We start from the raw sequence: 16,712 nt of genomic DNA on the forward strand, positions 1-16,712 counted from the left end.
CAAAATGTGTTTGTATTGTTACTCAAAGTAGTGATCATAAATTATCATTTGAATAAGTAATTGTAATCATAAAACCAAACTTGCGAAAGTCATTACCATAACAAAAGAATATTGTAGGTTGCTTGTTAAATGTATGCCGGAAATATTTGTGGAACGCTCACGACCAAAGAAATTGGAAATTTTCCCATTGTCATTCGTCAAAGTAAATGTCGTCACAATACTCAATCACTAAAAAAACGATATACTTGTATGTGATTGAATCACCGGTAATTAACTAGCTAAATCAAACCCCTAAGAAATTTCACTCACTCATTGGATATGAAACAGCGTCGCTTAAGCGACGTAGATCGTTTTTCTAAATTCAAATCATACCTGACCAACAGAAAACAATTTTCCCTCACCCGGTAATGAAACCAAGTGGTGGGCCTTCGTTTCAATATTTTGTGTAAAATACTTTGCAATAAACACACTGGAGTGGTTGAGCTTTACATCATCAAGCTGTCTTCTGTAAATCGAGATCGCATCTGACTTGTAACTGTATCGTTTACCTAACCGAGTTGTATGCACAGTTTGATATTTTTGTCATTTAGTGATTGCTGAACATACTAAACGATACACATTCACTTCCGAAATACTGCGTTGATCTCAATTCTCATTGTCGTGATAATCGAAGTACATTTGTTTCGAATTCGTAACAGCCGACTATGACACGATAAATTTCGACAAGTTATGCTTAGAAGATTGGTTGCATATCACGAAAAATAACATACTACTCATATTGATACTGTTAATCGGTATTTTCACGCGAGTCGATTTTCAAACGAGTAAAATTTATTACATGAGTTGTTCCGCTTACTATATTTAAATGTAAACTCACCCATCTTTCAACAACAAACAATGATAAAAAAAAGTACGCAATCAAACACAACACTTTGTACGACACTAATTATTGTTCCACACATCTCATTTCATACTAAGTGTATACGAAAGATATTCATGGCACATGAAAATATTCGCTCATGCTACGAACATACGCAATGATTGGTGACGCTTTCAAACTGTTTCGATATCACAAGAACTTTATTGTCTGAATGGGTGTTCATGTATCTTAATAATCAAATAGTTCAACACAGAACTAGTACGAACAGAAACATCAGAGTTGTTTACACAAAAGTTTGTATGTGTACAGTATGCGAACACCATGTGTAAGTCCAGCACAATTGCGGTATCCATCCGAGTTTAGTTAACACAAATTTATTACAACGGAGCCACGTAAACTTTCGTGAAAGAAAAGCATACTCACTTCCAGAGGGTTATGTCAACGCCATAGCAGTACTCCAACAACAAAGTTCATATGTTTTCTAGTCACGGTCCTTACATCTTTCACATAGATCAAACTACTTTGCTAACGAAAAGTGCTGAGTCATCACATGATTACCCTCACAACAAAACAGCTAGAAGATATTATCATACAAAAATATTCCTAACCCTTTGCGCACCAGTGACAAATCATACAACAAACATTTTTTGTGAGTCGAATTGTTGTTCAGTGTCAAGTCTACCTGTTGAAACGTACATTAAAACAACACAGTCACAATTCAATTAAAACCACAAATCTATTTTCATTTCGTCACAAACTGTCACATACAGAAAAATAAATTTTCTTTCCCCAACACATACTTGTAACCAATCGCTTTCATTAAACACTCAACTCCATAAAAGTATTTACTCTCTACAACATAGACATTCCGATGTAGTCAAGAAATATTTTTATTATTCAAAATCATCGACTTCTGTTTACGGCGTTAGTGTGTGCATGTCATACATGTGGGGCCCGTATTGAAATGGACACGACACGACTGAATGTAAGGAGATAGAAGTCTATCGCATGGATCGAGACCGAACAAGTTAGTTAATGTATTCACGGTCATGATTGTGTTTGTCATATACGAATGATAGGGTTACTGTCAAATCTACATACAACAACCTTCTGGCACTCATAATAACAATTTCATTCTCCCCCATAATAACAATTTCATTCTCCCCCTTCGTAATTGCATACTCACGACAAGTATATTGTACAACTCGACAGCTACGTTTAACAATACCAACGACACTAAACATACGATACCTACCCAAGTAAAATTACCATTTTCACCTGGAGGTCAGGCGTTACCAGAGTAAAAAATACCATTGTCCTTTGGAGATTTATCGTTTACTCAGAGTAGCAATACATTTTCACTTGAGGGTCTATCGTTTCCTAGAGTAACAAACCTTTTTCACTTGGAAATATATTTTTTCACCGGGTAACAAACCTTTTTCACTTGGAAATATATTTTTTTCCCTGAACAACAAACCTTTTTCACTTGGAAATATATTTTTTCTCTGGGTAACAAACCTTTTTCACTTGGAAATATATTTTTTCCCTGAGCAACAAACCATTTTCACTTGGTGGGTCGTCGTTTACCTGAGTAAAAATATAATTTTCCTTTGGAGATCCGGCGTTTACCCAGTGTAACAAACCATTTTCACTTGGAAAAATACTTTTACCTAGAGTAACTAATCATTTTCTTTTGGAAATATATTTTCTCCTGGGTAACAAACCCTTTTCGTTTGGAAAACTATCATTTACCTGAGTACCAATACCGTTTTCACTTGGAAATTTAGCTTTTCCCTGGGTAACAATACCATTTTCGTTTTGAAAACTGACCACCACACCGGATAATTTGATATTTTTGTATATTGTTACAACGGATAGTGACAAAATATACACCAACAACGACCCCGATACATTTGTCTGATCAAATATTCACTTGCTCTGATGCACCCCATCAAAATCATTGGTTACTCGCATGCAATAACAATGTGCTGATGTACATCGACATGTATGTTTTCGGAATTGGCGAATAAATGGGTTTCCGATATGTCCGCGATGTCCGGGTTCGCGCTTTGGATTTTCCAGAGTCAAAATGTCTGAATAAAACACCTCCTCGACTTTGGTAACTGGTTGGTACACGGATAATGATGTTCGGAAAACGGATGAATTTATGTTCCCCATCGCGCTAACAACTCTGGGTTACTTGCGGGTTTCCTCAGGTCTGTTTACTATGTTGTGTCTTTACTGGTCAATACATGTCGCTCCAGTCAGCTGAAACCGGATCACTAATATGAGAAAGTATGTGGACCGGATCTGGATATTCACTCATGAACCAACGACCAATATTCAAGTAAACATGTTACAGACCGTGTTTTGTCTCCATGAAAAATACCAATGCATACACCATCACATCAAGTACGTCACGATTGTTCATACATACCAAGTATTCGCGTAAACGAGGTGTACATACAATGTGTCGGTGTACAAACATCATGGAAAACAAATTCATGTTCTCAAGTCTCATCATGCGACGACTCTGTACATTCAATGTGGGCATAGATGACTTGGGGACAGACAAGCAGCTATATTTGGACGTAACACGATCTTAGTATGAACCGCCTCCACCCAACTTGTGAAAAATGCATCTCACACGAGTACAACCCTTTCACGGGTTCACACCTTGATTTTACAAGATTGTTCGGATTCTCAGGTAGACTTGCATCGTGATCCAGACCTCGACATATAGTAAAATCGGGTTGCGTAACTCGCTCAATCCCCGCGTATTGTTGGTCATAACCTGTGAACTTTTTTGCTGAGATCGCAGTGATTCACCTTGGTTGGTTTAATGTATTTGGCGATTACCATCGTTATCAATCTTACACGAGATGTATGTCGGATGTCGCTACTCGCACATAACGGCTCCAGCTAAACATCGTGAACAGTGACTCCGGATTGAAATCGTAAACAGGGATTATGTGTATGTGTGAATCTCGAGTTCAATCACGATTTGATAATGTAATCCAAGGTGTGTCTCTGCGGATTGAAGACTGATTTCGTGTTAACCACTCCACAAGAGGGTGCTGTCTCGTAATTCTACATGTCGTTATAAAACGCGGTTGGAAACTTTTGGTCTAGTTGACCCAGCTACGTATTGAAACGGTGCACCCACGCAGACCGCTGAGAAAACGTTGTCGTTACCTGACTATATCCACGAGTAAATATGGGACTACGCGTAACGTTCCATAGATTCCTCTGGCCCCACACCGTGGTTTTACGACACAGACAAGATGCAGCGGTGAAAATATTGAAAATGAAAAACGATACCTTGGTGACATTTGATTTGGATTTTACACCTGATGAACCATACACTCGATTGGTACATTGGGATGACAACTCTATCGTCGAATTCGAGGGAAAAGAAATGTACAGATTTGTTGGTGTTGTGGATATTCAGCGAAAATCAGGGCATATGGTTGTGTATGGTTCGCATATTTGACTGAGAATATATCGGTATGCATAATGCATTGTCCATTGTATCATGTCGAGTGTCATCTATGCCCACATTGAATGTACAGAGTCGTCGCATGATGAGACTTGAGAACATGAATTTGTTTTCCATGATGTTTGTACACCGACACATTGTATGTACACCTCGTTTACGCGAATACTTGGTATGTATGAACAATCGTGACGTACTTGATGTGATGGTGTATGCATTGGTATTTTTCATGGAGACAAAACACGGTCTGTAACATGTTTACTTGAATATTGGTCGTTGGTTCATGAGTGAATATCCAGATCCGGTCCACATACTTTCTCATATTAGTGATCCGGTTTCAGCTGACTGGAGCGACATGTATTGACCAGTAAAGACACAACATAGTAAACAGACCTGAGGAAACCCGCAAGTAACCCAGAGTTGTTAGCGCGATGGGGAACATAAATTCATCCGTTTTCCGAACATCATTATCCGTGTACCAACCAGTTACCAAAGTCGAGGAGGTGTTTTATTCAGACATTTTGACTCTGGAAAATCCAAAGCGCGAACCCGGACATCGCGGACATATCGGAAACCCATTTATTCGCCAATTCCGAAAACATACATGTCGATGTACATCAGCACATTGTTATTGCATGCGAGTAACCAATGATTTTGATGGGGTGCATCAGAGCAAGTGAATATTTGATCAGACAAATGTATCGGGGTCGTTGTTGGTGTATATTTTGTCACTATCCGTTGTAACAATATACAAAAATATCAAATTATCCGGTGTGGTGGTCAGTTTTCAAAACGAAAATGGTATTGTTACCCAGGGAAAAGCTAAATTTCCAAGTGAAAACGGTATTGGTACTCAGGTAAATGATAGTTTTCCAAACGAAAAGGGTTTGTTACCCAGGAGAAAATATATTTCCAAAAGAAAATGATTAGTTACTCTAGGTAAAAGTATTTTTCCAAGTGAAAATGGTTTGTTACACTGGGTAAACGCCGGATCTCCAAAGGAAAATTATATTTTTACTCAGGTAAACGACGACCCACCAAGTGAAAATGGTTTGTTGCTCAGGGAAAAAATATATTTCCAAGTGAAAAAGGTTTGTTACCCAGAGAAAAAATATATTTCCAAGTGAAAAAGGTTTGTTGTTCAGGGAAAAAAATATATTTCCAAGTGAAAAAGGTTTGTTACCCGGTGAAAAAATATATTTCCAAGTGAAAAAGGTTTGTTACTCTAGGAAACGATAGACCCTCAAGTGAAAATGTATTGCTACTCTGAGTAAACGATAAATCTCCAAAGGACAATGGTATTTTTTACTCTGGTAACGCCTGACCTCCAGGTGAAAATGGTAATTTTACTTGGGTAGGTATCGTATGTTTAGTGTCGTTGGTATTGTTAAACGTAGCTGTCGAGTTGTACAATATACTTGTCGTGAGTATGCAATTACGAAGGGGGAGAATGAAATTGTTATTATGGGGGAGAATGAAATTGTTATTATGAGTGCCAGAAGGTTGTTGTATGTAGATTTGACAGTAACCCTATCATTCGTATATGACAAACACAATCATGACCGTGAATACATTAACTAACTTGTTCGGTCTCGATCCATGCGATAGACTTCTATCTCCTTACATTCAGTCGTGTCGTGTCCATTTCAATACGGGCCCCACATGTATGACATGCACACACTAACGCCGTAAACAGAAGTCGATGATTTTGAATAATAAAAATATTTCTTGACTACATCGGAATGTCTATGTTGTAGAGAGTAAATACTTTTATGGAGTTGAGTGTTTAATGAAAGCGATTGGTTACAAGTATGTGTTGGGGAAAGAAAATTTATTTTTCTGTATGTGACAGTTTGTGACGAAATGAAAATAGATTTGTGGTTTTAATTGAATTGTGACTGTGTTGTTTTAATGTACGTTTCAACAGGTAGACTTGACACTGAACAACAATTCGACTCACAAAAAATGTTTGTTGTATGATTTGTCACTGGTGCGCAAAGGGTTAGGAATATTTTTGTATGATAATATCTTCTAGCTGTTTTGTTGTGAGGGTAATCATGTGATGACTCAGCACTTTTCGTTAGCAAAGTAGTTTGATCTATGTGAAAGATGTAAGGACCGTGACTAGAAAACATATGAACTTTGTTGTTGGAGTACTGCTATGGCGTTGACATAACCCTCTGGAAGTGAGTATGCTTTTCTTTCACGAAAGTTTACGTGGCTCCGTTGTAATAAATTTGTGTTAACTAAACTCGGATGGATACCGCAATTGTGCTGGACTTTGTGGAACGCCCTGCGCCCTCTTACGGTTCATACACCCTGTAATATAAAACACGCCATTACTCACATTGTACCACGCTGTATATCACGTGACCACGCCCTTCTTCTTGTATCGCGCCATATATAGACGCGCACATTCAGATATCCCACATGGGACTCATACGCTACTACTGTTCATATTCATTCGACCAATACATCTATCTGAGGCAATTGTCGTCGCATGCATCGTTGAGCTGTCAGATCAAGGACTAACGCAGGGCCAGGCGTTCGCCACCGCTACAGGTTATCCGACAACGCTACGTTCTCTACATGGTGCATCTCGTGAGATGATTTCGGCTTCAACGGAAGACGCATTGCCGCCTCAATATCGGATTTAGTTCGTCAACCACTATGGACACTCCAGAAACCGCACTCGGACTCCCAAACCTTACGGTACAGTTTTTTGCATATACGAATTGTCGAACGAAAGCAGTTTTGCATTTACATTTCCATTTAATTCGTGTGTTATTGCTCGCTACATGTTCTATGGTTTATATATCTGCCGCTGCATTACGTAGCAACGATCCGGCCATGTTTCTGGTTTTAGTAAATCAATATAATATCCTAACGTTCGAAACCAACATTCGATTCGCTACTTCGACGATACCTCGAAATTTCCGCGCTCCAACCGCATATTTGAAGTGCAGAGTTTACTTATAAGCGCCGACATAAGCGCGTTTACGGCTGTGATGTAAAATCCACGATCGTATGATTCGTTATTCCACCATTTTGTTTCGGATTCATGACTTTAACATAAGTCCGCAATGCCTCGATATTACTGGTTGCCACCTTGTTATTGGCCAGTAATATCTTCTTCATTTTAACTTTCGAGTACTCTATAATTCTATATACTCGGACTATACATTTATTAACAATCAATCGAATCGCATATTAATCCAAATACGGACTTCCTACTCCATCAATTACTTTGGAGAGTTATTACCCGCGTGCTTATGGGATTCACGCTTAGATTGTCCGTTGCTCATTTCAACAGTCATAATGCACAACTGTCATTTGCTAACAAACGCGTATCATTTCGTGTTGACGTTCTAATTCATTCTCAATTTTTAACAGTAATTTAAACTGTTCTAACGCACCATCACATTTTGGTTCGTATATGACACCATTGTCGGTGAGGAATCATTTTTAATTTGCTCTGCGTTATCTAAGCGCTAGTTAGTTCTTATAATTCCTTGCCGCACGCGTGTGTCAGTTTCGATAAACAATAGATTCACAACGAAACATCTTCAGTCATTTTGTTCCGCAGATTTAATCGCTATTTAAAGCTAATGTCTGTGGTTATTATCGGTCACTCAGCCAAGGTCTAAACTTTGGGTATTAACTACGCATTTCAATATAGCATTACCCTTCTTTCTGTGTAGCGCAGATAATTTTTTTTCAACTCATTCATTTTTCCTTAACGTGAAATAAACATCAAAGTTAAACGCGTTCTAATCATCCTGCTTACTTGATATATTTCTACCACAATGGTGATATCATTTTAAGTACATTACATCGTTACTTGAACATATCGTTAAGTATCGTTATGCACCTTAACTTACATCAACACTGAGCTTGGATTTATATGAATGTGGAAGTTATTTTCCACTTTTGTAATATCCGAGACATTTTATGCCAGTTGATTCGATACCTTCAACATTCGTTGTTGCATATTAACATACAAAACTCGGAATTTTACCAACAGTCTGTTGAATTTCGGTTCGTTCTTATATATTACGCACCGCTCATTAATTTCCATAACGTTCAACAACTTCACACTCTTTTCCGCGCAAATGCGATTAGCGCGTACATTATGTCCTTACCAAATTCCCTATTCATGGAATGTGATAAATTCACGGACACAGCTTTATACTATAGGTCTTTGACATATTCGCTTACTTCTATTTACCTTTACCTAAATAAGGGCGCTTTAACACGCTGAAATTTTTTTTCCGCAATACTATGTCCTTTTACCCGCGATACCGTCAACCTAGTTACATGCGATACATATATTTTACCTGCAATGTCATTCGGACGCAGTAATATCATTTAAATATCCCGTGATATATTTGATCACGGACAATTTCCCGTTTCATATATGCTACTCCGACCTAGGAAATCAAGAATGGTTTCGGTGGTGTTGCGATCCAAGGCACTAATTTCGACCCGGGGGTATCAGAGTCTTCTCAAAGCGTCGGCCACGGGATTGCATATCTGGTCCTGGCTTACCGCCCTGATCAAGCGGTTGGACAGAGTCAGTGTTGTAATTAAACTCGTGTGTCTATACAGCGCTCAGACTCGCGATATTTACGAAATCTGATGCTGACGTTCGCAGCGCAATCTGAGTCATTTCTTGATCAACTAGGAAGTCCGTACTTACAAAAGCGTTACAGTCACTGTATATTATATATATACTTTTAATGTGAAGCACGATTCTTACTTACGCAATTGTGCGTTAACTGTCGCGACGTGTTTAACGGCACACGTCAATTTATTTCCGGAAACCTTTATATATCTGGATAGCATATGGCGCACAAATCCTGCGATATGTGTGGATTTGTGGTATACTATGCATACAGTATACATCGCTTTGGGAACTTTCTCGACTTAACTGCGTGTTAGCTGCACTCAGATTGTTTAATTTGATTGCTTCTGACACACATATTTTTAGCTACAATTGAAGCAATTATCAATATTATGGACATCTATTATCCTTATTTTCACGCTGCGACTTCGTTATAAGCACAGCACCAATGTCCCCGCGTTACACGCTTCAATTTCATTCACATTAACATGACAATATTTCAACACTATACGCTTTTGAGCTTGTCAACACACCCGGAATATCCGGCATAACTTCTATCGACTTCTAGATTGGGAACTATATTCAACCCGGTTACAAAGTACCGACAACGTACCGTTATCACCAAGAGGTCGTATTACTTGTCTCTTAATTGACGCTACTCATAACATTATATATAACGCTTCAACGTCTTCGTATAAGCATCAAGCACTGCGCGTCCGGGAATAATATTCATTATTACATGACACGACATATTCTACGCGCAATGTCTCTTCTTTGTTCACTCGAATAATTGTTGTAACAAATATCAAAACCTTCGAGTTTGTCAAAATACCCGGAATCTCCGGTATGATTTTCATGTCCCAGCCGCATTATAGTATTTCTTATTACGCAACGCACGTGGTCTTTACGTCACGCTAGCGCGTCACGAGACATTTTCAGATACAATTGGTATTCCCAACCAAAACATATCTGGTCGCGGCTACGTAAGGCTTCCTTATCGTATTGCATTTGCCTGATTTTACACGTTCTGTTATTTCGTGTGTAGGCTTGGTATTAAATGCATATTTTTTTCGCAAATACTGCTTTCGTCTCGTTTTAGATTCGTATATTCGAAAAACGTATCATTCCGCCGGGGATCGCCGAATGCCGACATGCTCATGCTCATACAAGGACTATTCACTCGCCGCTCCGGTAAAATATACGCCGGACACTAGGAACTGGTACACTATTTTTGCTGCGCGACCCATAAAGGCCTCACTACTCGGGGAATACATGTACCATGTACTGTACGACATCAGCTACGCCTATCGCGCTTTGGTACGATTAAACCCGTCGTAATCGTCAAGTACAACGCGAATCTTTCATTGTTCGCGTGTATACCAAATATACCAGAATTCCGCGGCAGAGTCACTCTGGACAAAGTGGCCTTATAAAATATATCAAGGAGCACTAACTTTACCGCTTAACCGGCATTTTCGCGATCCCACGGCTAATTTATATATAGCTCTCGCTGTCATACACAGCGGACGAACTAATTTGACTTTCGCAGCCACATGGCAAAGCTGTTATAATCATTGTTCGGTCTTTGCATAAAACACATTCGCATTTTACAACGCAGCGAATCTCGTAATACTGGAAATATTATGATTCAGGACCTTTTCTATATATATCCCTTTGCTGGGGTATTATTATATTATTCCTCGGCCATTGCACGTGGAAAGTACATTTCTCTTGCACGACCGATTATTATCGCAGGAACTATCCTATACCCGGAATGGATTTTGATTGACTGCGATTTCTTGCAACCTCTTCGTGGTTTCTTTTCCCTATATTTCAACATACTTGCTACTTAATTTTGTATAATTTTCTCCGCTTCCGTGTCGTATCATTTGATAATCGTTCTCCCAGCTGTTATGGTCATGGTATTTCTAGCGGCATACAATAAACACACATCTGGTTGTCCTATTTTCGTTCGTAAATAGGGTTACCTGATTCTTCCCACACTAATTATCCCTTCGTCACAGTGGATAAGTATTGAGAACACAGTGCCGGCTGTTGCCCTATATTAGATCGATTGGCGGCAATTTGAATCCCTTTGTCGGTGCTCGCCTTCCGTTTCCCTTTTTCTCTTTCATTTTAATGAAGCAATAATACGATTGCCTTTTTCTTAACCCTAATGCCGTAATGCAATGGTATCTCGAACCACGTGTTTCGGCTATCACACTTTAAGAATACGGTATTCCCAACATACACATTATTATACACTTGTTATATTGCAATTATTGCCGTTACCTATCCAATTGACCATACGATTACCCATCGCCATACTCCATACATGTACCCAAATCTGCCCGGCATTTTAGTTCGGTCTCCAATCGGCATGTTGTTTTTACGATATAACGGACACTGCGTACATAATGCCGTTTCCTTTCCGCACATTTATTTTTCGTTTTCGTCCGGTATTGTCCTTCTAATAAAATACAAAATTTTGCCTCAGATACGCAATTCGCTGTCCTTTTCATTTTGATTAGGTTATATTCAATCCAACCCATAACGTGTTAGTTCATTCACTAACTCATACCGTTTCATTGCCACCATGGTGTATAAATATTGCATCATTACATTATTTCATCTTTCGATTGCTGTTATCGCATTCATTCATGTGAATATTATGATATCCACTTTCCTATATATTGGGATTGTCGCTATAATTAGCTCTTTTTAAATAAGGACGATGTGGAACGCCCTGCGCCCTCTTACGGTTCATACACCCTGTAATATAAAACACGCCATTACTCACATTGTACCACGCTGTATATCACGTGACCACGCCCTTCTTCTTGTATCGCGCCATATATAGACGCGCACATTCAGATATCCCACATGGGACTCATACGCTACTACTGTTCATATTCATTCGACCAATACATCTATCTGAGGCAATTGTCGTCGCATGCATCGTTGAGCTGTCAGATCAAGGACTAACGCAGGGCCAGGCGTTCGCCACCGCTACAGGTTATCCGACAACGCTACGTTCTCTACAACTTACACATGGTGTTCGCATACTGTACACATACAAACTTTTGTGTAAACAACTCTGATGTTTCTGTTCGTACTAGTTCTGTGTTGAACTATTTGATTATTAAGATACATGAACACCCATTCAGACAATAAAGTTCTTGTGATATCGAAACAGTTTGAAAGCGTCACCAATCATTGCGTATGTTCGTAGCATGAGCGAATATTTTCATGTGCCATGAATATCTTTCGTATACACTTAGTATGAAATGAGATGTGTGGAACAATAATTAGTGTCGTACAAAGTGTTGTGTTTGATTGCGTACTTTTTTTTATCATTGTTTGTTGTTGAAAGATGGGTGAGTTTACATTTAAATATAGTAAGCGGAACAACTCATGTAATAAATTTTACTCGTTTGAAAATCGACTCGCGTGAAAATACCGATTAACAGTATCAATATGAGTAGTATGTTATTTTTCGTGATATGCAACCAATCTTCTAAGCATAACTTGTCGAAATTTATCGTGTCATAGTCGGCTGTTACGAATTCGAAACAAATGTACTTCGATTATCACGACAATGAGAATTGAGATCAACGCAGTATTTCGGAAGTGAATGTGTATCGTTTAGTATGTTCAGCAATCACTAAATGACAAAAATATCAAACTGTGCATACAACTCGGTTAGGTAAACGATACAGTTACAAGTCAGATGCGATCTCGATTTACAGAAGACAGCTTGATGATGTAAAGCTCAACCACTCCAGTGTGTTTATTGCAAAGTATTTTACACAAAATATTGAAACGAAGGCCCACCACTTGGTTTCATTACCGGGTGAGGGAAAATTGTTTTCTGTTGGTCAGGTATGATTTGAATTTAGAAAAACGATCTACGTCGCTTAAGCGACGCTGTTTCATATCCAATGAGTGAGTGAAATTTCTTAGGGGTTTGATTTAGCTAGTTAATTACCGGTGATTCAATCACATACAAGTATATCGTTTTTTTAGTGATTGAGTATTGTGACGACATTTACTTTGACGAATGACAATGGGAAAATTTCCAATTTCTTTGGTCGTGAGCGTTCCACAAATATTTCCGGCATACATTTAACAAGCAACCTACAATATTCTTTTGTTATGGTAATGACTTTCGCAAGTTTGGTTTTATGATTACAATTACTTATTCAAATGATAATTTATGATCACTACTTTGAGTAACAATACAAACACATTTTGTAGATTTCGGTGTAGTGCCTATTGCGATTTTGTTAATGCTATGAGTTTTGTATATTACTCAAGTCTAGTAGAATAGGAGGGTGCCTTTATTTTGTGCTAGGAAACTTATGAAAATTATGGAAACTTATGAAAATTATGGAAACTTATGAAACTTATGAAAACTTATGAAACTTATGAAAACTTATGAAACTTATGAAACTTATGAAAACTTATGAAAATTGTGGAAACTTATGAAACTTATGAAAACTTATGAAACTTATGAAACTTATGAAACTTATGAAAACTTATGAAAATTGTGGAAACTTATGAAACTTATGAAAACTTATGAAACTTATGAAATTTATGGGAACTTATGAAACTTATGAAAACTTATGAGACTTATGAAACTTATGGGAACTTATGAAACTTATGAAAACTTATGAAACTTATGGAAACTTATGAAAATTATGGAAACTTATGAAACTTATGAAAACTTATGAAACTTATGAAAACTTATGAAACTTATGAAACTTATGAAAATTATGGAAACTTATGAAACTTATGAAAACTTATGAAACTTATGGAAACTTATGAAGATAAAGAGCTCTTGGATGAAGAGCCGTTCAACATACAATTTAAGAATATCTTCCTATTGAAATGAACCCGATTATTTTCGGCTGAAACACGTCAGTAGCTAGTAGAGGATTGAAAAGAACACTGTAAAGCAGTGCTATTCAACCTGTGTGACGGTTCGCACTAGTGCGAATGAAAAAAATTGCAGTGCGAATGACGGAGGTGGTGCGAACGGTGCGAATGAAAATTCCGGATGAGTGCGAATGACGAAAGTGGTGCGAACGGTGCGAATGAAAATCTCGGATGAGTGCGAATGAAAATCATGAATAATTATTGTTGATTTTCCTGGAATAATTCAAATCAACCTATTAGGAAATTCAAGGGCAGTGTAACTTTTGTTGTTGCGACGCAATTGCGAAAACTTGTTTAATTTACGACGCACCACTAATCGTAGCTCTCACAAGCCGCAATGAATTATTATTTTCGCATTATAATTATTACGTAACCAAAAGCCTGGTTCGGAAGCTTGTGTAGTGGCAGAAATACAGTATATCAGCCGGTCTGAGCCTGCGACAGGCTCGAAAAATGACGTCAAATTGACTTTCTGCTTTCTTTCGCTAAAAATCATCATACTTTCGTAATAACTGTTCGATTAATGCGAGGCACGATGATAGTAGTAAATACCATCATTGCAGACTCACATTTGCAAGTTACTGTAACGCAAATCTCTACCCCTTCAACGGTTATTAAATACCGATGCGTGTCGCAGTTGTACTACTGTCTTACTCAGATTGCAAGAACAGGACTATTCAGTGCCGAAAACGGAGCATATCCATATCGAATGGTTTGGCCATACAGCATCGCTAATTTTGTTGCCCAAGGTTTTGTCGACTCTTATGTTTTGGCACCGCATTTCATCAGCGGTTTGTTGGCCAAAACTTTGCGGCTTCATTTGACCCGACGCAAAAGGGGTTGGCCTCGAAATGAATGAGTCTCAGAGACCTGAACTCGCTCGTTGCACATCCCTAGTCCCTACACTAGTTCATCCCAACGCTCTTCGACCATGTTTTCCAGAAAAACCAGTCGGACAAATCTTATCATGAATTCTCATGATAAAACCATATTTTTGCGTGTCTCGCTTATTGGCTAGAGTAGCCTACTCAACTCCGTGGCCTTAGATTTGTAAAAACTATCGCAGGATTTTTCCAATAAATTTAGGAGATAATACATACATATTAACAGATAGCTTTGCCTCCGCGTCGACCCAAAATTATACCCTTTTGCGGTCCAAACTTTAATGCATCCTAATTTGAAATCTCGTTCGTCAGACATATTTTGTAGAGCTGTGTTGGATAGAATTGTAGTGTGCGCGCTCTGTATGTCATACGTGTCCGTAAAATCGTAGCATACTACTGTAATATTCAAAATAAATTCCTTTTCATGGGTGTGGCTCGGGTCGCGAGATGCCACAAAAACTCAGATTTTGGTAGTAGTCTAAAAAGCTGCGTTAACGTTATTAAACTGTTATGAATTCTCAAGTTAGATTGAGCTAAAGAGCAGAACACACAGAATCGTCAGTTTATTTGCTATTCCCACATACTCGCGAGACATAAAATGGTAAATCGAAAAAAGTCTCATAAGGTAGCGAGCTCCAATGTGCCTACTCTTCTTGATCGTTTGGACCTTATTTTCCAAGACATAAGGCAAAAGCCTCAACACCAACAGGTGGGGTTTTCAGTCTTTCGACATACTCTATGGAGCCTCCTAGACCTTTTCGTCAGCTCTCAAAATCGATTCCTTCCAGCAAGCATTTTTCACTCGTGAAAAACACGTTGTATTTTGGATAGGAGTGCAAAACAAATTTTAAGTTGTGGCCATCCAAGCACTAGTAGATGTTCTTGTACAAAACCCAACAACTTGTTAGACAGAGAAGGGTTTTAGTGAAATAGTTGAAATGAATACGAACGAAAATAGAACCTTTTTAATGAGACACTACACTTGTTTGTTTGTTTGTTTGCGGTATTCATGGTGTTTGTCGACTGCTATGGTCATTTACACTAGGCCGGACTTATAGCACGGCCCACTTCTAGGCTTTTTGTAAGACACCGCTTACGCGGATGAGGTGACGAGCAGGAGCCTAGACAAACCTCCAACAATTAAGTATAGGAATTCTGAAGTCGATCTCGGTCGGACTCGAACCCGCATCACTTGAGAGCTTAAGATACATAGTAGCCAATTTGCTGTACATCTGAACAAATCTTGTATTTTAATCTTCCTTTTGCATAACAATTTTCGGTTAGTTTGTGCGAATGAAATTTATTTTACAAAAAAAGTGCGAATGAAGCGCAAAAAGGTTGAAAAGCACTGCTGTAAAGCAACAATCGCAATGACATAATGAATACAAGCCAATAAATAATCAATCAATTTGAGTTGAAACCGTCCAGATATGTCGTACCTTATTGTCATCGCATATGTGCTGTGTCGATGTTTGATATGAACGCATGGCATCCCGCACACCAATGCTACTTAGCCTATTTCATAGCGTAATGGTGAGAATTCAGTATGCATACACCCGCTTCATCTTATACCATAAACCTGACTGGAAAGAAAATTTATTACCGTGAATTATACTAGACTCATTCACCTTTACTTTGCTTAAATTTATTTCGAATGCCAAGTGAAAACCGTGGGCGTTGTCAGTGTGAAGTAGGACAACTCGGAAAATTTTCACGTGCAGTTCTGGAAATTGAGATAAGTTCAGTTCATAACATAACAAGTCAGAGCTATTTGTCATAAGCACGAGAATGGCAAATGTCCCTACAGCAACCTCGGTTAGTTTCGGACTATACAGTTCAGTAGTATTTTCCGGAAAACCAGAAGTAGATTAGATTCAAAATTGTAAAGCC

The 16,712-nt window shown here is 38.4% G+C and overlaps 1 protein-coding gene across 1 annotated transcript in view; it reads left to right on the forward strand.

The window, feature by feature from the left end:
* The window catches only part of LOC145441472 (uncharacterized), a 57,100-nt gene that overhangs the window by 27,282 nt on the left and 13,106 nt on the right, over window positions 1-16,712 (forward strand). The gene's annotated exons all lie outside the window — the stretch shown is intronic.

Source organism: Botryllus schlosseri, chromosome 6 (assembly GCF_051294905.1).
Source record: "Botryllus schlosseri isolate E-star chromosome 6, Bs_hap1, whole genome shotgun sequence".
NCBI lineage: Eukaryota > Metazoa > Chordata > Ascidiacea > Stolidobranchia > Styelidae > Botryllus > Botryllus schlosseri.